Genomic DNA, 23,219 nt, shown 5'->3' with positions numbered 1-23,219 from the left:
TCAGATTTGTATCTTCTACTCAAATTTTTTCATGAAAAATAAGCATTAAAGGACACTTTAGCTTATATATATAAAATTCATCATTGGTTTCTCACTGCTGCAAGTTAAACTCATTGCAGTCTACAACTTCCTCATGAGGGGAAGAAGAGGAGCAGGCACTGATCTCTTCTCCATGGTCACCAGTGTCAGGAGCCAAGGGAATGGCCTAAAGTTGTGTCAGGGGAGGTTTAGGTCGAGTATTAGAAAGAGGTTCTTCACCCAGAGGGTAATTGGGCACTGGAACAGGCTCCCCAGGGAAGTGGTCACAGCAAGAAGCCTGTTCAGGAGTTCAGGGAGTGTTTGGATGACACTCTCATGCACATGATGTGACTGTTGGGGATGGCTGGGGATAGCAGGGCTAAGGATTGGACTCAATGATCCTTGTTGGTCCCTTCCAACTCTGCATATTCTGTGATTCTGTGACATAAGTGGTATCACAATGTTTATCCAAATGACATTGTCACAGGAAATAGCTATAATTAGCCCAAATGTTTTTCTTGTAGGAAAACTTGAAGTTTTTTTGAGTTTATTTTGATACAAGTCCCTGAAAAGCTCATGCCCTTTTACTACAAAATCTTTTGCCTCTCTTTTTTCACTTAAAAAAGCAAGCTAAACAATACCTGGGCATAATTAAGTCCTCTGTCATGCAGATGACCCAAACAAGTATTTATCACCCAAGAAAATTATATAAAGTCCCTGAGCTAGAGGTTTTGTAAAAGTGATATATTAGGTGTCAGAAAAGTTCCACAAAGTTCAGAGGTGTGAGAAATTATGAGAAAATTTGTGTAGGGCTAACCTAGGGCTAATTTAACTTGATCCCAACCATCTGGAGTTGTGAAGTCAGAAATTTCTGCAAGAGTCAAAAATCTGTATGCTAAACACACAGTTTGATGATTGGTTTTGTTGGGATAGGCTATCTGGCATTGAATGAAGTGTAGGGAAATAGGTATTCCTTTGTCTGTAGCAATATAAGGGAATGGAGCTGACTCTGAACAAATGCAAATTTTATTTTTTTACATGAGGTCCAGATGGTTTTTGTACCTTCTTGAGTCCTTTTAAATGCAGTATTAAGACCTAAAACTTGTAGTAGAAACAAGGTTAAGCATTGAAAATTATGGTTTTGGTTTTTCTTAATGGAAAACATCCTGTGTTTTAGGATATAAATCCATGTTTAAATTACACCTCCTTGGAGAGTCATCTTAATGCCTACTGATGCAATGTAACACTTCATTGATGCTGGAACCAATCAAGATCTTTTAGTACAAGAATTGTTCAATTATCATCATCCCTGCTGGGTGAAATGCTATACCTTATATAGTATAGTTTACCATGCTAGATCAGGATTAGGGTTACTCCTTCAGTTCTCATTGCCAGTTTGGAGTGGTTGCATAGGACTGTGCAACACTTGGGCCTGGGGAAGAAGCTGATGTATTTTAGGATTTATTCATACATTATCAAATCGTCCTTTGATCCCTTAAGAAGGTTAAAGAATATTTTATTGCCCTTGAGATTTTGTATGCGGACAGACACAAGCATTTTCCCTGATGTAACGATTCAACAAGCAAAGTTCAAATGATCAATAATACCCCATAATTTCTGCAATGCTGCCTTATGTTCTTTGTCAGCAAACAAAGAGAGTGAACAAGGATTCATCACCTCTCTAGAGAAACAGGACAAGTCAATAAGGCAAGTGTAGGATTTTTTTTTGACCAACATCAGATCATAGGAATCCTTGCCATAGCTTAAGTTTGCCAAAAAAAGGGAAGAAATTATAGTCTGTCCTTCTAGAATAGAACAGTTTTTTAATACATTGCAGATTGTGCACTTTGTCTCTTAAAAATAAAACCTGTTTTAAAAAAAAATTATTTCTACAACTTCCATTTTAAATTACAGGGGTGAACAGAAATGCCAGCACTTTAGTATATTTTGCTAACAGATACCTCTCCAGGGAAGAGGCTCATGAACCAGGATTTAATTCAGAAAAGAAGTCTAAATTACTATAATCAGTGAATTTTTATTCAAATTGTTGATAAACGAGCTGATACTTTAGAACTTTAATATATATATATCAATGTCAGTAGGGATTCTAAGGATCAGATGGGTAAAGAAAGAGCAAAATATCTAAAGCCTTCTTAAGCTATAGGAAAAAATAAACATCATTTTGTTCCAAACAACAGAGTCACTGCTTCTGTGGCTGTCCTGGATACATGATGGATGTCATAATTTTTTTCTTCAGGCTTAGGCAATAGATAGAAGGCCTGTAGAAGAGATACCCATTTGTAAATCAAAATCTGGATCTAGAATCTGTCAAGAGGGTCAGAAAGTGTGCCTGGGATGGCTGGGAAGCTGTGGGTGATTCCAGATGATAGCATGATTGCAGTGTGTTACTGACTTCTGTAGGCTAGAGGTTAGAGGGATGTAGTGTTTATGTAACAAAGAAGCCTTTATCTGCTTATTAATCTTACAACCTGAGAAGTTAAACTGTATGTAGTTGTTTATTTGGCTCAAAGCTACCTCTGTGTTTCTGCATAGAATGAGATGTTACAAGACAGCTTGCTGTGGAGTAGTAAAAAGCTGACATGTTTCTACAGTTCATTTATTTTGCATGTTTTGTATAGCTTTTAGAGCAATCTTCCCTGTCTTGACCGTCTCACAACTTGTTGTCTGAATGTTTTGACTGTGTTTTGGTGTTAAATAATTGTTGATAGATGCTTTTCAGTAAACCTCTTGTGTTTTAAATATATTCAGAACTTGTCTCGGTCTGATGCTAGACGAACTGGTGCTGGAGTCAGAACTCCTAATCAGATGTTTATTATTATTATTGTAATTGTTAGAAGTTTATGAATATACCACATATTTCGTTCCCCAAAGAACTAACTGTGCAAAAGCAGTATTCAGTAGCAAACCTTTTAATGGACTGTGCTTAACCATGCTGTGTTAATGGGCTGTTTTAAGTTGATTCAACCACTGACAATTTTTGTGTAAAGCTTCCCCTCTAGAATTCTGCCAAAAAATAATAGTGTGAGACAACTTGAAAATACTCTGACTGCTATATGCTTATAATTTGGCTAGATCCAACTTTGGAGAAATACTCTTAGGCCATCTCTGAGATTTTTTCTTCCTGGCCAAAAAAGAAGCCATTTTGCCTTGGAGAAGAATATTGTTTATGAACTGCTGCAGGCAGAGGATATGGAGTTTTACTGCTCTACCACAGACCTGCGCATGGTATGAGGATATGGAAAGCAAAACGGAGCTGCTTTTTTCTGAAAAGCTGTAAGAGAAGATTTGTGGAATACCTAGTTTCACATACCTACACACACGAAGGCTAGAAAGATCCAGTAATACCACAGTAATCTTTCTCACATTTTGGGCGTTCCCAGTGCTGTAGACGTGTTTTTCACATGGCTTTCACAACTATTTGGTAGTGTACTCTCTTTAGAATCTAATACCTTTTGAAGAGATGTTGGTAAGTAAAGAAAGACTTTATAATTAAAAAGTAATCTTGTATTTTCACTTACCTTTAATTTTCTCTGGAATAACTAGAAGTTGTTTTGTACCTGTTAACTGAGCATTAGAAAAAATAAAGTAGAGGAGGGAGAAGGCAAGGAAGGTGTCAAAATAGCTGAAGGTATAGTAGAATATAATCTGTGGTTGTAGTAAATACCTATGGTAGGCTTTTCAGTGGAAAAAACCCACAATTTTTATTTCCAAGGATTAAAGCACATAGCTTTTATTTAATTTTGTAGTAAGTCTTTGTCTTAATCCAGCCTTATAACAAGCAGCAACATGTCACCAGAATAAAGACATAAATTACAGTTATATTTTCTTTGTTTTGCCCCTTTTTGTATCAAGCCAAAGAGAGTTGGGCATTCTTTTTACCTTTTCTCGATCCTTGGCTCATCTTTTTCAGTTTGGCTTTTAGGATGCTGCTGTTTGCCTCCTCCTTCCCAGCTGTTCACTAGAAGATTCAGGATTGAAGCCAATTCATTTGCTTTCCTACTTTATTACCAAAAATGGCAAAATTTTGCCAATGTTGTCATTTTCCCATTTCAATAATAGATAATAAAGTTGCACATGGGAGTTTTTGCATATCTTCAATTTTTCTAGTGTGGGTGGAATACTATTTCAGGCTCTTACTCTGAAATGCTAAAACATGAAAGACTGTATTATGGGGTTTTTTCTATGATAACCAGTATTTTTAGCTTATTTCTGATTCATCTGAATCTGAGATAAACTATCAAAGGCACAGATACAAATGGTCATGTATATGCCCTGGGTTTCCTTGCTCTAAACTCCTTATGAAGACAAGTGTTTCCGACACTTGCTGTGTAAAGAAGAGGGGGCAAACCTCCCCCAACTTTTGGAAATGTATGTTTTTTCTTTTTGCATTTTGCCAGAGGAGGAATTTTCTTGACATCAGCTGTCATTGAGTTTGATAGGGACTAGAGTGGAGGACAAATTCTATTGATTGTAAGGACATCTAAATGCTCTATTGTGCAGGATATTTTGTTTTTATTGCATTTTTAAATGTTGTATAGCTTTATTAAGAAAATGTTTGGACAAAAATTTTTTAAAAGAGAAGTGGAGAGCAAAAACCTGTTCAGAGCCCCATACTATATTCAGGGCCAGATTTAGACATTGTGAGGAGTTACTAACATTACTAAAATGAAAGAGGTACCATGGTAGTTAAAAAAGACTTCAAGGCGCTGGGGCAATTAGTTAATGGGATAGGAGCACACATGGTGTTCGCCTTAGTTCCTGCAGTAGCAGGGATGAATGAAGAGAGGAGTAGGAAAACCCATCTTATCAACAGGTGGCTAAAGGATTGGTGCCGCTGGCAGAATTTTTGTTTTTTCGACCATGGGGTAAATTCTATGATACCCAACCTACTAGAGTCAGATGGGCTTCATCTATCTAGCAAGGGCAAGAGAACTGTAGCTCATAAGTTAAGAGGCTGATCAGGAGGGCTTTATACTAGGTTTGAAGGGGGAAAGGGTTGAAACCAGGCTCTCCAGAGATGAGCCAAAGGGTAGAAAGCCACAGTTAGAGGTGATATCAGCAGCCCAGCTGAAGTGCATGTACACTAACATATACAGTTTGGGAAACAAACAAGAGGAGCTGGAAGCCGTCGTGCAGCAGGAAAGCTGTGATGTAACTGCCATCACGGAAATGTGGTGGGATGACTCGCATGACTGGAGTGCTGCCACAGATGGCTACAAGCTCTTCAGAAGGGACAGACAAGGCAGGAGAGGTGGAGGGGTGGCTCTGTATGTTAGGCAGTCTCTTGACTCTGTGGAACGTGAAATCAGTAACAATAAGGTTGAGTGCCTGTGGATCAGAATCAGGGGGAAGGCCAACAAGGCTGACATCCTGGTGGGAGTCTGTTACAGACCACCCAACCAGGATGACAAGGGTGATGAATTATTCTACAAGCAGCTGGCAGATGTCTCAAAATTGCCAGCCCTTGTTCTTGTGGGAGACTTTAACGTGCCAGATGTCTACTGGGAACTCAACACAGCAGAGAAGAGGCAGTCTAGGAGATTCCTAGAGCGCATAGAGGATTATTTCCTGCTCCAGCTGGTAAATGAGCCTACCAGGGGCAGGACCCCACTAGACGTGCTGTTCACAGAGAGGGGCTGGTGGGAGATGTGGTGATCAGAGGCCATCTGGGGCACAGTAACCATGAAATAATAGAGTTTTCAATACTCAGGGATGCAAGGAGGGCCATCAGTAAAACCTCTACGCTGGACTTCCGGAGGGCAGATTTCAGCCTACTCAGAAGACTGGTTCAGAGGATACCTTTGGAAACAGCCCTTTAAATCAAAGGGGTCCAGGAGGGATGGACATGCTTCAAGAAGGAAGTCTTGAACGCACAGGAGCAGGCTGTCCCAGTGCGCAGAAAGGCAAGGTGGCGGGGAAGACAACCGGTCTGGCTGAACAGGGAGATTTTGAAGGAGATTAGGGGGAAAAAGACAGCTTCCCGACTATGAAAAGGGCTGGCTACTCATGAAGAGTTTAGGAATATAGTTAGATTATGTAGAAAGAAAATTAGAGAGACAAAGGCACAATTTGAACTCAATCTAGCCACTCCTGTTAGCGATAACAAGAAGTGCTTCTACAAATACATCAATAGCAAAAGGAGGGGGCAAGGAAAACCTCCATTCTTTGTTGGACATGGGGGGGGAACACAGTCACCAAAGATGATGAAAAGGCTGAGGTACTTTGCACCTTCTTTACCTCAATTTTCAACAGTAAGACAGGTTGTCCTCAGGACAAGTGGCCTCTGGAGCTGGTAGACAGAGACAGGAAGCCGAATAGCCCCCTGTTATCCAGGAGGGAACCTGCTGAGCCACTTGGATCCTCACAAGTCTATGGGACCAGATGGGATCCATCCCAGGGTGATGAGGGAGCTGCCAGAAGATCTCACCAAGCCGCTCTCCATCATCTACCAACAGTCCTGCCTCAACTGGGGAGATCCCAGATGATTGGAAGTTGGCCAATGTCACACCGATCCACAAAAAGCGCTGCAAGGAAGACCCGAGAAACTACAGGCCTGTCAGCCTGACTTCAGTGCCTGGCAAGGTAATGGAGTAGATCATCCTCAGTGCAATCACATAACAGCTACTGGATGGACAAGGGATCAGATCCAGCCAGCACGAGTTTAGGAAGGGCAGATCCTGTCTGACCAACCTGATCTCCTTTTATGATCAGGTGACCCGCCTGGTGGATTAGGGGAAGGCTGTGGACGTGTCTATCTGGACTTCAGCAAAGCCTTTGACACCATCTCCCACAGCATACTCCTGAAAAAGCTGGCAGCCCACGGCTTGGACAGGGGCACTCTGTGCTGGGTTAGGAACCGGCTGGAGGGCCGGGCCCAGAGAGTGCTGGTGAACGGGGCTGCATCCAGTTGGCAGCTGGTCACTAGTGGTGTCCCCCAGGGATCAGTGTTGGGCCCAGTTCTGTTTAATATCTTTATTGATGATTTAGATGAGGGGATTGAGTCCACCATCAGCAAATTTGCAGATGACACTGAGCTGGGGGGGAGTGTCGATCAGCCAGAAGACAGGAGGGCTCTGCAGAGGGACCTGGATAGGTTGGAGAGTTGGGCTGATTCCAACGGGATGAGGTTCAACAAGGCCGGGTCCTGCACTTTGGCCATAACAACCTCCTGCAGTGCTACAGGCTGGGGACAGAGTGGCTGGAGAGCAGCCAGGCAGAAAGGGACCTGGGAGTTTGGATTGACAGAAGCTGAACATGAGCCAGCAGTGTGCCCAGGGGGCCAAGAAGGCCAATGGCATCCTGGCCTGGATCAGGAACAGTGTGGCCAGCAGGACCAGGGAAGTGATTCTTCCCCTGTACTCAGTGCTGGTGAGGCCACACCTTGAATACTGTGTCCAGTTCTGGGCCCCTTAGGTCAGGAAGGGTATTGAGGTGCTGGAGCAGGTCCAGAGAAGAGCAACGAGCACAAGTCCTATGAGGAGAGGCTGAGGGAGCTGGGGTTGTTCAGCCTGGAAAAGAGGAGGCTCAGGGGAGAGAGACCTCATCACTCTCTACAACTCCCTGAAAGGAGGTTTTAACCAGGTGGGTGTCGGTCTCTTATCCCAGGCAACCAGCAGTAGGACAAGACAGCACGGTCTTAAGCTGTGCCAGGGGAGGTTTGGGTTGGATATTAGGGAGAAATTTTTTACAGAGAGAGTAATCAGGCATTGGAATGGGCTGCCCAGGGAGTTGGTGGAGTAACCATCCCTGGAGGTTTTTAAGATGAGACTGGATGTGGCACTTAGTGCCATGGTCTAGTAACCACGGCAGTGTTGAATCGAGGCTTGGACTTGATGATCTTGGAGGTCTTTTCCAACCCAGTTGATTCTATGATTCTACAATTAATTAACTGGAAGTAGTAAAGTCTGGCTAACCCTGTTGCTGATGTGAAGGGATTTGTAGTTTTCACACCAAATTAACATTGAATAATGTAGCATGTGTCCAAATTAACATTGAGCGATGTAGCATGTGTGTGTCTTCCTGCTCCAACTTCATGATGGAATCATGTGACTTACACTATTCCTCCTTTAGTTTATCTCCAGTTCTTATTAATGAAAACATATGTGACTCTCAAACAGTTTTGTTTAAGAAAGACTCTGAATTGTGAGTTACTATAGATTTTAAAGTGAAAGGGGAGAATTACATATATGACTCAAGAATCAGTAAATCAGTGTAATTGTAAGTGTGTACATATAATCTCTTACGTAAGTAAAATTGTATAATCTTCAAGAAATAAAGGATGTTTTTGTAGAGGAGATGCAATTTGATTTAAAGAATGAAAAAAAAAAGATTAGCTAACCTATCCATTAATTTATCTATTAGGTTGTTGTTTTTATGTGATAGAAAATGTTCATCTTTCATTCCTTGCCATCAGTAACGGGTGCTCGCTGTAGCGTAGGCTTACCCACTTTCCATTGGGGATGGACTCCTGAAAAATGTAATTCTAGTGTTTCAGCAGATAGCAAAGCAATTTTCCCTGTTATAGGCAATGTGACAGAGTGCAGATGCGTGTGAGGACTTCAGATATACAGGGACACACCTGTGTTGTGGAGGACAGACATGCAATGGCAGGATTTTCAGGATTGTCAGCTGGAGGAGGTTCTGGTTTAGCAGCAGCTGACTTTTCTGACCAGGCTATCACTCTGAAAGAAAGAGCTCAGCTGCTTCCTACAGGAGGTTAATTGCCCAATTTTCATTTATTACTGTGGGTATTCTTGTACATTTTCACTGCAAATCATCTTCCTCAGAATAATCAAGATCAATTAAAGCAGTCAGCGATGAAAATCTGAAAACTGGGGGTTATTACAATGATTTGCAGCAATATAGGATATTAGGTAAGGGGTGACGGAAGTCCAAAACTAAACATGTGGATGAAACCACTAGTGAAATGTTCCTTTATCACTTAATGGTCATGTTACTTGGGAGTGTCAGCAATTAGATGTTAGGCTAATCATGAGTTAGTACAGCACCTGTAATTTTGGAACATGTCTTGAAGGGTAAAAAATCTTTTAAATACTTCTCTTAGGATTTACAGTCATGTTGCTATGTTAGTATTTCATATTTCTGAAATCAAATGTTTTTCTGAGGTGACAAATTTTTTGACCTTCTAAATGTATTGACTGAATTTTACTTTTTCTTCTAGCATCTTTGTTAAAATACATTAAATATTATATAAAAATGGTAATGTATCACAGGAATGTGGAATACAAGAAGACAACTAGTGTACCACCTACCAGTTCAATGATTTAACTGTTGTTCCTAGAACTTCTGAGCTACCACATTTAATCCTTAAAAGGAAAATTTTAGAGACTGTCTAGTTTGGATTTCAAAAAACGGATTGGATGCTAGAAGACTTATTCTCTTCTGGAAAAGGGAAATACTTTTCTGATAATTTTCCTGGAGTGTTCAGTAGAGAATATTCTTCCACGGAATATTCCACCTCAGTGTAATTCTTTGAGTTGCAGATTTTAAGCAGCTGATATCTGTGCTTAGGATGATATGCTCTACTGGCAATTCACCTTTTGTCTGTGAGCCACATGTAGCCCCTCAGGACAGTGGACCCAATCTGGTATCTGTTTCTGAGAATTCACTGTATGCCAGGCCATGCGGTGATGGCAGCTGCTTCCTATGGCTCATGTCTTTCATAGTGCTCCCCCAGTATATTCCTGTGTGGAGGCCTTTTCTTTATGTTGTGTGTATGAACACAGACCCACACTCACATACTTTCTTGGTGTCCTAGAAATACCTGATAATGTGCATGTGCTGAGTCTACCTCATAATCAGCACAGGTTTCTCAAAGTGAGTCCTGTCAGACCAGCTTTCTTTCCCTCTGTTTATGAGTGATTGGTTTAGTGTATGGAGGTGTGAAAGGTGGGGTCTGATATTTTGTCTGTAATACTTTTACCTGTGGCATTTTCAAATTCAGACTGAGGAAGGATAAAAATCTGGATGAGACTGCTGCAAGATCAATGCAGAACAGTTTGGAAAACCGTACACCATGTTGATCCTGTTCCAAAATGGAAGAATGTATCAAGTGAAGTTCTGCAAGGATTTGCCCCAGGGCTGGCACTATGTAGTTCTTGCATTAATGGTCTGGATGATGGAATACAGAATATACTTATTAAATTTGCAGGCTGCACCTGTCTAAGAAGGATTAAGAGGTCTTGTAAGGACAGAGTTAGAATGATCTTGAGAAGTTGATTTGAAAACGTAAGGTGCTATTGAAAAGGAAAAAGTGTAAGGTACTGTATGAGGAAAAAGAAAAAGGGAAGAAAAGCATGGCTGTTTAGCAGAAACAACTGTGTGAATAGTAGATCTTCAGAAGAGGATTTTGAGGTTATAGTGGATTATACAAGCTGAATATCAGCCATGTCATGCAGATACAAAGGAGAAAAATATTGTACTGGGAGGTGTAAACAGAAGTATACATGGAGTAATGCCCGTGCTCTACTCATGTATCGTGACCCTTGTACTCTGCTTGGTCCTGTGAGTTTTAGTAGTTAATTCAACATGTCAAGGGGGATGTGGATTATCCTGAGGGAGTCAAGTGGGGAACAATGAAAACTAGACTTATGAATAACAGTGTGGGTAAATTTCTGCTTGATGTTTTATATTTTTATCTGTAGAGGAGAGTAAGCTTGAGCTACTTCCAAAGATCTTTCTAATCTGTGTGGTAAATTTAGTAGCTTATTGATGACATGGTGCCCTGGAACTGACACCAGCTCCCTGATTGCAGTGGGTGCACACATAAGAGATAGTTCAACTGAATGTACCTCCGGACCAGCAAGTGTCACATCTCTGACACACATAACACTAGTAGTGTGTGTGCGCTGTAGTCTCCTCATAGAGTAGGGAATGTGGCCTATGGCCTTTGTCTATATCTGCACAAAGACAAGGGGCTTCTCCAGCCAGAAAGGCTGGGCATCCCTGTGTTTGCTTTATGATTTACAGTTGACAAGACACTTGTATTTTTAATGGATTTGAAATTTCACTACTGAAAAATGTTTACTGCTATAAACAAAGCAAATCACCTTGTTGACAATTTAATACTGTATTTCACACACTGATGTTATTTCACTCACTGATAAGTTTGTAAATCTGTTGACATACCACTTGATGGGGTTGAAGGGCATTCAATACCAGCAGTTTGCTCTCTCGTGTATATAGACCAGCAACATGCTTTGAAAGTGAAGGAAAAAAAAAAGGGGGGAATCATTGTCGTTTGTCAGAATGATGGAAATCTGAATGATTTTAGATAAAAGGTACCTGGAGCCCTCTTATCTGCGAAGTGGCTGGATGTGATAAACAAACCCCAAAAGAAACCAATAATGTTTATTATTAAATACAAGATGAAGAAACTTTTAAAAATAACTAATAACTAATAAAATTGGCTGAAGAAAAAAATGTGTCAGGTTTGAAATTAGGAAAATAAAAATGTTAAAATAATTGCTGATTGGACTGGCAAAATGGGTATTATGTTTTTAAGTAGAGCAGGGAGATATTTTGGGTCTTGGAAAAAAGAGTGGTGTCTGAGAAAAGAAAGCTCCAATGATGAGTGCTGTAGAGATCCAAGCTTGAATACTGTATTGTCCCAAGTAAAAGTGTATATTTCAATGATACTAGGCATTTAGAAATATATGTAAATCTGTGTGCTTAAACTATCAGTTGATATTTACTAAAGCTTTTAAATTAGAGCATGAGGTTGAAATGCAGTGCATATGTTTGTAGTTTGCTGGGACTCTATACGTGTCCCAGCAAATGTTTTGCACATGATGTCAGGAATAATCAGAGAAACTCTGTTGGTCTTTTGAGGGGTAGTGTTCTTTTAAGATACTGCACATAATCTGAAAGGATCCAGTCAGGAATTTCTCTCAAAATATTTATGCTGTACTCACCACACCCACTCACTTGCTTAATATAAGATTGCGTTGAAAAGGTTGTATGCAGATGTAGAGATAATAGAGTCATGTAAAGAAAGGGTATACTAGAGCTCACATCTTAGGAACTTAAATGCATGTTGTGGATAGATAATTTTGTGTAGGTAGTTAACACATGTAACCTAACAGGTTCCACTTCCTATATTGGAGGTTGTTTCTTGAAAATGAGTTATACTGGAGATCACTGAAGATGGACATGGTAATTCTGTAGGTTGAGTGAAGCTGCAGAACTTTAGCAGTAAGGCATAATGTAAATTTATACATAAAAACCTCAGTGCACTTCAGAACTTAGCACTTCCATTAACAGAGCATCATACTGTATTAATAAACTGAAGGGGACAGTAAACAGTTTGCTTCAGTTGTCGGTTCCCCACATCTCTCCCTTCCATCACCTTTTCTCCACTGGTGATACTGTAATTATTTTTAAACTGTAATTGTATGGTTTTGATTAAATTGTTTAGTGTGTGACATTATTAAAAATGTGTATAATATACTGGTGATCCACTTGAACACAGATAAAGCACAGTATTGCATATTGAAGATCTGTTTCTGGGAATTCCTCTGGACTTCTATTAAAAAAAAAATTAGTGAACTTCAGTCATCAGACATTCTGGCACTAGTCCATGACTTAAATGGCATTTTAATCGCTATTCAGGATGTCAGAAAATGAAGACAACTTTTTTATATTTAGCTTGGTAATTAGAGGTAGTAAATTATGTATGGATAACGTAAAAGCTAAAATGTTAATTTAATTTTCTCCAAAAGTGAGTATCTGATATCACATAAAACTTATCTAATGTCTAAAAGAGACCTTGTGCATAGGTCTATGTATCTTTTAATATCTTTACTTTTTGTCAGTCCACGTGGCTTTATTTACTGGTACATAACTAGAAAAATACAGTTTTTAGCTGACATGCTCAGCTGTCATCTTTTGTTTAGTCCTTGTGTAAGCTGTTACAAATGGGTGCATGTTTTGTAATGGATCAGTTAATTCAAAGATAGTACTAAATTGCAATATTTAAGTCAATAAACATCTCGTTTGATCATGTATGTTGGCCAGGTTTCTCGCAGAAGGAAACCAGCTTCCAAGACTGAAAAACCTTTATGCATGTTCCAGAAATTCCCTGTGCCAAGTTTCATATTTACTGCATAATGTTTCCAGGTGTACATGGCAAAATGGAGCTGCTCTTCTCTGGTATTCTGGATTTTCTGATTTGAGCTGAGAGACTGGCATTTTTCAGTAAAAGTTTACCTGAATTTGATCTGTCCCTCTACATTGGATAACTCGATAATCCACATTACCAGAATTCCTTACCATTCCTGTGGCTGTTGTCCCTTTAGCACCTTGTGACGGAAGTGAAGTAGCAGGTAAAGAATAGAAGCCCAGAGAGAGAGATCATGCACCCCACTTAAAAAGCTCCCAGGTCTTACCATGCACAGTAAGGATTGTGGCAGTAGGGAGTGTGGTGTGAGGCTATAGGAGTGGGGTTTGCAGTACCATTTCAGTCTTCTATGTGAGTTAAGTGAGCTGAATTATGCACTCGGTGAGTTAAGCACCAGAGAATGAGATTTGCAGCAGAGAATGTCAGTATAACAGAACTGAACCTCAGCACACATTTGCAGCTCTTCTAGGGGTGGCTTTGCTGGGATTCACCAGCCACTGCCTTTCCTGAGCATAAGTACCTGGGGCTTCCTTATAGGCCTGGGTGACTGCTTGTTTGACTGTACAAGTGAGGAAAACAATGAAAGTGCTGGTGAAGAAGTGTTAAAGCACTTTTTCAGGAAGTGGGAACAAAGGCCAGGGTCACCCTAAACCTGAAGGGCTTTGCCTTATGTCTCGTTTGGCAGGGAGTGAGGTGCCCTTGAACATCAGGCAGAGCTGGGGTGCTTGCACACTGCTGTGGCTGCCAAAGGGCTTGGGTCTAGGGCATGGCCCTAGGTGATCTTACATGCTTATCATTTACTTGTGCAGACAAGATAATTCATTTGTGTTTAGAGGTTGGATCTGTTTAATAAAGATGGTGTACACCCAAGGGATGTGATATTCATGTGGCAAAGGGAAGAATAACTGTAGTCCAGTCCGGGCAGTGTAGTTGGGAAGTGTTTGGCTCATTTTGTGAGTTTAGGCCTCAGTGACTTGCTGAAAATCACATCTTATATGACTGAGTCTAAACTCTACTAAATGGATTTCTTTTTCCTCCCTATAACTTAAAAACAGACTTAAACTATTGAAAAAACTGCTATTTCACAGACTGTTCATTAATTGTGCTGCTGTAACTTTTTACCCAAGAATTCACATGGTTGATTGATGGTTGATGTTAAAAATAAGCATGCCCATACTCTGGTGATTTAAACCTGCAAAGAGGAAAGGGACAGCAAACAGCATCTTTTAGTATCGCTTCCTTTCTGCTACTGCTCTGGCTGTGATGCAGAAGCAATTTAGTTAGGCATTCCCCTCGTCCCTGCTTTCTTTTTTTTAATTTCCCCTTTTTTTGCTACTCAAAGTTATTTTTTAAAATAGGAATAGAGAAGGCAGAAGCAGTGATTGCTGCAAGAAAGTACTATGGAAACCTGTCACGACAGCAGTTTCGAATGAAGGTGAATCTTCAGCTGTTTAAAAAGTCCAAGTATTTGTCAGATTCTAGTGTCTTCTCCACAGGCAGAGTTGAAGATGAAGGAAGTGCATAAAGCAGTGTTGAGAAGAAAATACATATTCTCGCCTTTCACTGGGGGGAAATGCATTTCTGGGCTCAGCTTTGCTGTTGTATATCCTACAATAGACTTCTTACCTGGGACCTAAAACTGCTCAGTTGTGTAATGTGTTATAATGCTCTAGTAGTGATATTGCCCTTTATGGTTGGTGAGACACGTTTGCTACAAAATCTAGCTTGTAAGTGTTTCCAGCTGTTTTGTTGATTGGTTTGGGGTTTTTTTAAAGTAGACATAGACAGAGGAATTATTCAAAAAGCTCAAGAGAAGGTGGTGCATAGAGCAATAACTAAATAAATATAGCATACATTTCAGTTCTGGATGGTTATATGTATTTTCCAGATGAAAAATGCAAAGCATGATGTGAATGTATTAGATCCCAAGTCAGTTGATATTTGTTCTCTGTGCCCTTGCTAAAGAAAACACCATCAAATATGCTTCATTGCTGTTAGTATAGCATGCAGAAGGTAAAAAATGACACAAATATGGTACTGCTAGTGATGTTATGATTGATAGATTGGCTTTGGTCTGTTTCAGCACTATGCTGATGCATAATATTGTAGATCTATCTATATGTATTATGAACATTATTGTTTCTGAATTCAAATAAATGTTTGGAATGCCAGTGATTAGTCACTTAAATATGACACTTCCTGGGGATATTCCAAAAATGTAAATTCAAATACCCAAATATTTCATCTTCCTGTGGTCACTGAAGTTTCTGGGCATATTTTGTAGTGTTCGGTCATCATGTTCGTTGCTGCTAGAAGTATTAGAAAGCAATATCTAATAAATAGAGAATACATAAGGAAGATTTATCTTTTTAAAAAATTTTAAAAATACTGCTATTCTTCAAGGATTATTAAGATAAAAAAAGACTTGTTGGTGGAGAAGTCATTCCGAACTAGTAGATTAATCTTTTATACTGTGTAAATTTAGGAAAATAGAGGCTTTCTTTTAAAATTAACAGGGGTTTTATTTTCACATTTTGACTTCAACTTTTTACTGCTGAGTTATAAAGCCTTGACAATAAGAGACATGGTGATAGGCTCTTTTGTCCTGTGAGATCCTGATCTTTCAGATTTTGATGAGTCTGTGCCATTTATTAAAAGTAATATACTGAATTAGAAACAGATTATGGGATTGTGCAGACTTTCTCTGCTTTCAGCTGTGATATAGAAAGCTTTGTATCACTTTGCCATTGTGCACTTGCCCTATATAGAGGTAATTTAGGAAGCCTAATGCAATTGATGTCCAATTGTGACATGGTAAAAGGAAGATTCTTCACTGCTCCTAGCCTGTTTAAATGGTTAATCAAAGTGGATTGACAGATTATGTGTCTGGGTTTTTTTCTTTCTCTCTTTTTTTTTCTGTGTAGGTGTTTGTGACTCATAAATGCAGAATTAGACCGAAAATCTGTGACTGGATAATGGAGTATTTGCAAGCACTTTATTGCACTTTTCAGTGCAGCACAACAAATAGCCTTCACTTTCCAGCGTTTATTTGTAAGGATTTATTATTGTGTGGCCCTACTAATCTCATAATTTCTGCTCCTGTTTTTATGATAGTGCAAGAAAGTGGTTTATAAATAGTTTCTATAAATGGGTATTCCTGAAAATGTGTCTGATCTGAACAATATTTTTATATAACTGTCTTTTATGGTAAAGTAATAGGTGAAAATTGAGAAGTCATTAATGTTTTATATCCCTTCACTCTGCTATGAATCATCACTTAGCTGTTTGCCAAAATCTTTGTGTTCTGTTTAGTGACAATTTTATATGAGGATCGGCTGGATAATTTTTAAATTCACTCCTGGTCCTTTTCTTTGAAGATTCATAACAATTAATTTTGCCAGTTGTCAACCAAACATGAAAACGTAATCTTCAGTTGTAGATGATGTTTTAAATACATATTAACTTAGAGTTAGATAATGCTTTTTGAAGAATTCGGATAGTGTCACAGGTCAAAAATTTTAGATACTAAATAAGTTCTAAGAAATTAGGAGCTATGCAGTGTGTGTATGTGAGGGGAAAGAAAAAGAACACTTTAGAAAGCTATTAAAAATGACCTTGTGTTTTAGATCTCCCCATTAAGACTAGTTTGGTTTGATACCAATTTGTAAATGTCATTTGTGATCACTAAAAATTAGTCCTCATAGAATATCCATCATGAAAACACAGGAATGTTTAATATGTTCAGCTTTCTTTGCAGACAGAAATTATTTCAAATTAGAGGCTTCTGCATAGTCTGCTTCTGTGTTCTGGTTGTCTATCTGTTTAGGTGGTTTCTCTGGCCTGGAAACATGTCAACCATTATGTCTTGGACAGCTCTGACCACACTGAGAAACTAAAACCGCAGTAAGACTAGATAATACCTACAAGGGCAAGAATGTATCTGATTCTAATACTTTACGGTAATTAATGCAAATATGATAATTGATTCATCTATTTATTTGCAGAGAGACATGGGTCACTGCTATGAACTGCTCAGCTGTGAAGGGCTTTGTAAATAAAATATGCTGTGGGGGTAGAATGGAGGACATTGGGAACAGTCTGTGTTAGTACGGAACTGGAAACTAAATTTCGGGGTTGAAGGTAACTCCAAAGAGGAAGATGAATGAAAGGAGCTGCTATGAGAACAGGACTACAGAAAGGCTGGAGGATGGACTCAGAGATGGATAAGGTGGAGCTGTGAAATAAGGAAGTGATGTTTGCTTTGTTACAGATGAAGAAAGGCAGGCTAAGATTAGATCTTGTTGAAAATAGTTAAGATTGGAATGAGACCCATGAAGGTTTTTCTTTATCAGATATAGCAGTGTTTTAATTACGTGTGTCGAGTCATTAAAGAATGAGATTAAATAAGATAGTCTTCTTCCAAAATCTTTGTTCATTCGATGTTTTATACTAAATTGATTAAAATATTTCTGATTTGGTTTAAATAGTCAAAAGTAAAAAGTGTATATGAAATTCTGCTAAATTCCAGGGATGCAGCTGAGCAGAGACTGATCTTGGCTTTCGCTGGGTCTCTGTATAATCCATCCCAGTCTTTTTAATTGGTACTTTTGTGTATCTGTCTCTTTTCAAAACTGAAGCTACTCTGAGGTTCTTTTTCTCCAGATAAGATAGGATGTTATTGTTAAACGCCTCTCCCAGACTGTAATTTTATTTGTGGTTTGTACTGTTGGCTGTTGATTGTTAACAGGTTCTGCAGTAATGCAATTAGATGATCCAAGAAGAACATACAGAGCATTAATAAGCCACATCTGCATAGAACAGAGTGAAAAATATGATCGACTAGCCATGATACTCATCTAAATAAGATAATTCATTTTGCCTCTTTCTCAAGTTAAAAATCTACTTTGTCTTAATCTTCTTGGGAAAAAAACGGTGTTTCATTGTATTCTTGATCTGCTGCTCTATGCCACATGAAATTGTGCATTATTGTACATTTGGAGGTGTTCTTATGGTAAAATAGATTTAAACCTTTGGGTTAGCTTGAAGTGGCATACAGAACTGAACAGAATGTTGCATTAGAAAGGAGAAATCTTGCATCAAAATGATGCAGTTCTTAGATGATGAATGATGTCCTCTGTGTGGAAGAGGTGCACTTAACTGCTTTTTCTTCTCCCCTTTTACCTCTCTTCTGTCCTTCTGCAGGTAGCACCTCCAATAAATTCCTATTTATGTGAAGGTTTCAAAATGCATTACTGGCTGATAACTGAAGTGAGGGGTGGGGACTTACCTTTTTTCACTAATAGAACTGGATCCCAGTGCATGTGCGAGCTGCAGGCAAAGCTACGTGCAGTATTTCTTTTTCTTTAGATGACTTCAGATTTTTTTCCTTCATAGTAAAGTTTTTGCATAATAAGCATTGCCCATTTGTTTTCCAAGAGACTGACCATTTATTTTTAAAAAAATACTAGAATTATAAAATGTATTTATTTAAATGTAGACTCTGGAGCAAAAAGAGGCCAATCTTGTCATGCTTCTCCCAGTGGACAAATTTACAAGAAGGCCTGGAAGACTGATATTGCTGTCAGGGCATGAGTAACACTACCAGCACTGAAGAAGTGTTTGGTGTGTATACATGTGCTTACTCTCTTTCAAGCTGGCCTCAGTGAAACTCAATGAAAATGACTGCACAAGTCCATTGTTGCATTTTCCTGGAGTGAGAAGAACTAGGAAGGGAAAATGGAGCAGAAAGAATGTTTTCTAGCTCGTTCCTGAGCAGCCAATCTCATAAACCCTCCTTTGAGCAAGCAGGTGGATTAGTTCATCTCCAGAGGTCCCTGCCAACCTCAACTATTCTGTGGTGCTGTAGTTCTTCACCAAATTACCTGCAGACTGTCTTGTAGGTGGGTGATACAATGAATTTGATCTTTGTATTAAGAAGAAAAAAAATGTTTTGAAATGTGATCCAACAGCAAATCTGACCTTGATGGAGGTCTGTCTGTAACTGACTACGAAAATATTGACTGAAAAGAATTTAAAATAAAATAACTTTTTAAAGTTCATTCCTTTTAAATACTTGAGGGCACTTCAGGGCTGTTGACAATATATGCACAGATTCCAGATATGAGATGTTGTCGTTTGCATAGGTAATTATTATCTTGTTGCAAAAACTTGCAGGAGACCAAGAAAACTCAGATGGGTTTTTGTAAATATTTAAATCATTCAGAGCATACCATTTAGCATATTCTGTTTGAAATTTTGGGGGTTTTTTTGTAAACAGAGAAAAAAAATGTTATAACCCTTCAGTAACTATGTCCTACTGTTAATTGTTAAGACTGAGTTAAAAGTAAAACCTGACATTTCTGTTTTGTAATGTCTTTGTTCAACCAGCTAATGGAGTGAAAATGTACATAATGATGATGTGAGGTAGGAGAAAACATCTGATCACAAACTTCTGTCCAAATATCAGAATTAGTAATGAGATTTTGTGTCCTTATACTTCTGTTCTTCAGTGATGGGACTTGAGTCGGCAGGTAGAAGTTGAGATGGCACAAGGACAGGAGAGGTGCTGCAACTTTGTCTTCTTTCTGCTCTCTAACCTTCATCAGAAAGGGACAGCTGTGTTTCTAATAGAGAAGCCACATCTTCATATGTGAACTGGTTCATTATCAATAAGGGCTTTAGAGATTGGTCAAGTTGTGTAAGAGGTGAGAGAAACATTTTAAGAAGCCTGATTTGTCTCTAACACCCACATTTCCTTGTTGCCTGTTAGTTTGTATAATTTTGTATCATTTCTACTCTGAGTTTATACTCTTCCTACACTCAAATATAACATTGTAGGACAAAATTTGTAATTGTTATGGGCTAGTTGATCTAGCTGATCTGCCCTCAGAGGTGCCAGATACTTTCTTTGAATTTGCTGTCACATTGATAGCCTAAGGCTTGGTAAACTTTGGAACACTGCTTGATGTTTCATGAGATAATTCTTTACAACAGTTCCTGATGCCTTTCTGTTCCATTAGCTCTTAGCCATCTGTTGCTTTGATTACACTATTATAGTGAATAAGTGTTTTGGCAAGCTATTTAGCTGTGTTGAAAAATCTTGTTTCTTTGCTTTCTAGTATTTTATTGCTACTGTTTCTTTTTTTTTCCCCCTCAACCTTTGTAGTGCAACGTTTCTTGCTATTTACTTCTTGCTATTCTAAGAAACAAAAGGCTGACCTAATTTGAGGACATGATTAGGTTTATAACTGTGCTTTATTGCTGTTTTCCTTTCATGTGAAAGTCCTTCTACCAGAAGAAGTTGTGTATTCCAAACATGGGCTCACAGAAGGTAGATATTATAACCTAACCATATTTAAATATTTAGCTTTGGGACTCTTGCCTCTTAAGGCTTAAAATGTGCTTTTCTAGTCTAGCAAATGTGTTACGTCAGTATTACCTATTACATTTCTGTAGAAAATCATAATATCTTAACCTCTCATTCCTCCCAAAACTGCAAAGGCCAAAACAGGAAGAACTGGAATATCATTAGAAGGAAGCCTGGATTCTCTGGCTTTACATTGTCAATTTGACCTTTTCATTTATTGCTCAGATTTTAGAGATGAACAGAGTAAAAGACAGATGGGATGATAATGAACACAGAGATGTGCTTCCCTAAGTAGGCTCATTTTCAGGAGTAGTGATATACCAATTAATTTTTTTGAGGCATGGACTTTTGGAAATGAAATAAAATACTGTTTTTGCACTGCAGCTGAATTTCATTGCCATTTAATTTCTACTTTTAGATTTTTGTTACTTTTTCTTGAAATTAAAATAGCTGAACGATATCTCAAAGCAAGAATTCCAACAATTCTTAGTAAATTATTAGTTCTACTCAGTAGGTCATTTTGTCTTGACTGTGACTGAGGTGGCCAAATTTTCTTCACTGCTTACCTACCTGCTTGAGCTCTTTAAATTGAACTGCAGCTTTTTGTGGAGTAACTTCTTATTCTTTCACTTTTGATATCTGTAAGAAATGACTAAGAACTACTTGTAATTGGTAGCTTCAAGTGCTTACAAACCTTTCTCAATCCTTTGATCTTCAAGTAGTACTAGTCATTATTTATGGGAAAATTATTTGAAGAAGGCAGCGTGTTGTAATGGTAGCAAGACAGGGAGAAGGGACAAACACTATAAAGCAAGATCTGACTGGGAATTTTCGGTCTCATACAGGGGTCTCTTTTGGACCTTGTAAAGCTCTACTGTGTTGGAAATAGCAACTGCTCTCTCATACAAACAAAATGAACTGTGTGAAGTCAACCTAGAAAAGTAACCGAAATAGTTCCCAATATAGCAAATCTTCTATCAAATGAAAGTAGTTAATTTTAAGTGCCAATCAAAGATACTCAGAAGTATAATCTGGAAACTGTTTTACTCTGGAAAGACTGCAATAGCCTTTTGTATTCCCTGTCAGAGAATATACATTAATTTATCAACTGGTTATTTCAATCTCTGTCCTGTTCTAGGGTTACTGTGTTTTAATGCAGATTATTTCTTGATGGCAAGGGAATGTTGTGGTATTTCTTGCTTGCCACGTTGTCAGACCACTCTGTTTAAGTGATTCCTGGACTAATTAGTAATTATGGATCTTCCTTCAGCTAAGCAACATATATAATTCTTTTTGTGGTGTGTTACACTTTTACTGCTTGTGTAAGGGACATGGTAAACGTTTTACTATATGAGAGTTAAGGATGTGGCAGCACACTAAAATCACAGCTGTTGGGTAGTATATATACATACATACATATGCAGAGGTGTGTGTGTGCGTGTGTATAGTGAAAATTTTCATTTCAATTCCTACCACAGCCTTTCCTGAACAGGGTCATCAGTTCTCTGCAGAATGATATTCAGTCAGAGTCACTGTTCTGATTTTAATAAGCAAAATAGAAATGTTCTTGTGTACACTGGTAGCTATGGAACATAATTTCTAAGTGAGGAACTAGTCTGAGTGTGACTTCTCTGTATGCAGTCCTTCCAAACTGTAATGTGAAAGAGCATTTCCTTGGAGAGCTGTTCTGATTATTGGTAGTGGAGGTACTTGTGAAATTTAACTACATGAAAGTTAACAATTAGTTACATTTGTAACACTACTTCTTCATAAAAGTTGTAGTAATTGTCACAGATAGTATTGACTGTAAATATTTTTGCCAATTAAGACATCTTCATTTGAGAGGGAGGTTGATAGTCCGCAGAGGTGAAAACCCTCAGGCATGGGATCTTAGGGACAGATTTGCACTGGATAAAGAAATAATGATGCGAAGTTCCCTGAGACAGAACTGGGTGGAGAAGAAAGATCCACGTGGTGAGTCTGATACCCTGAGAAGGTGGAGTGTGAATTTGGGAGCTGTGTTTGTAGCACTGGAGCCAATCAGTTTTGCCTGTCATTCAAGTTTCTTGGTTTTAGTTTGACCTTATGCTAGGAATCTTCCTCTCCCCAAATTAACTCAGTGTCATTACCACACTCCCTTGTGAGGACCGGGCTTTGCTTATCCAAGCTGTGTTTCTAATGATGAAAAAGAATCTTGCTTTTTTTAGCCATGCTTTCGTGAGTTTGTTCTGATAACACTAGTGGCAATTGTAAAATAAAAGATTGCAATCTTAGACATTATACAATAGTTGCAATATTGGCAGTTGATGGAAAAAAAATTACTTGGTTCCCTCCTAGGAGGTATTTTCAAATTAGAATTGTGATATGTATTTATTTAAATCCCTAATTACGTTTCTATTTAGTCTTCACAGGGTTATTATCTTTGTGGGAAAGGAAGTGATCAAAAGGGGTTCTGCTGTGCAGAATGACTGTAACTGTCATGCTGGCCTGGACAGCATCTTCTGGGTTATTGAGTCTGGTCGCCTGCTTTTGAAAACAGCCACGTGATATAATTGTGAAAAACACACATTTGTACTAATGACTGCATGACACTTATTCTTCTGCTTCTCTGTGATTGTCTAAAGAACCAAATGGGATGAGATGGGATAAAATGAATCAAAAATTATGTTAATAAAA

At 38.7% G+C, this 23,219-nt stretch overlaps 1 protein-coding gene across 1 annotated transcript in view; it reads left to right on the top strand.

Annotated features, from left to right (window-relative positions):
• COG5 (component of oligomeric golgi complex 5) overlaps window positions 1–23,219 on the top strand; it is a 182,459-nt gene that overhangs the window by 91,071 nt on the left and 68,169 nt on the right. The window lies entirely within an intron of this gene.

The sequence above is a fragment of the Manacus candei genome, unplaced genomic scaffold (genome assembly GCF_025592945.1).
Source record: "Manacus candei isolate 608988 ecotype Guabito, Panama unplaced genomic scaffold, ASM2559294v1 h1tg000063l, whole genome shotgun sequence".
In the NCBI taxonomy this organism is placed as follows: Eukaryota; Metazoa; Chordata; class Aves; order Passeriformes; family Pipridae; genus Manacus; species Manacus candei.
Note: the sequence above shows the minus strand (reverse complement) of the source record. Positions and strands in the feature narration are given on the sequence as shown.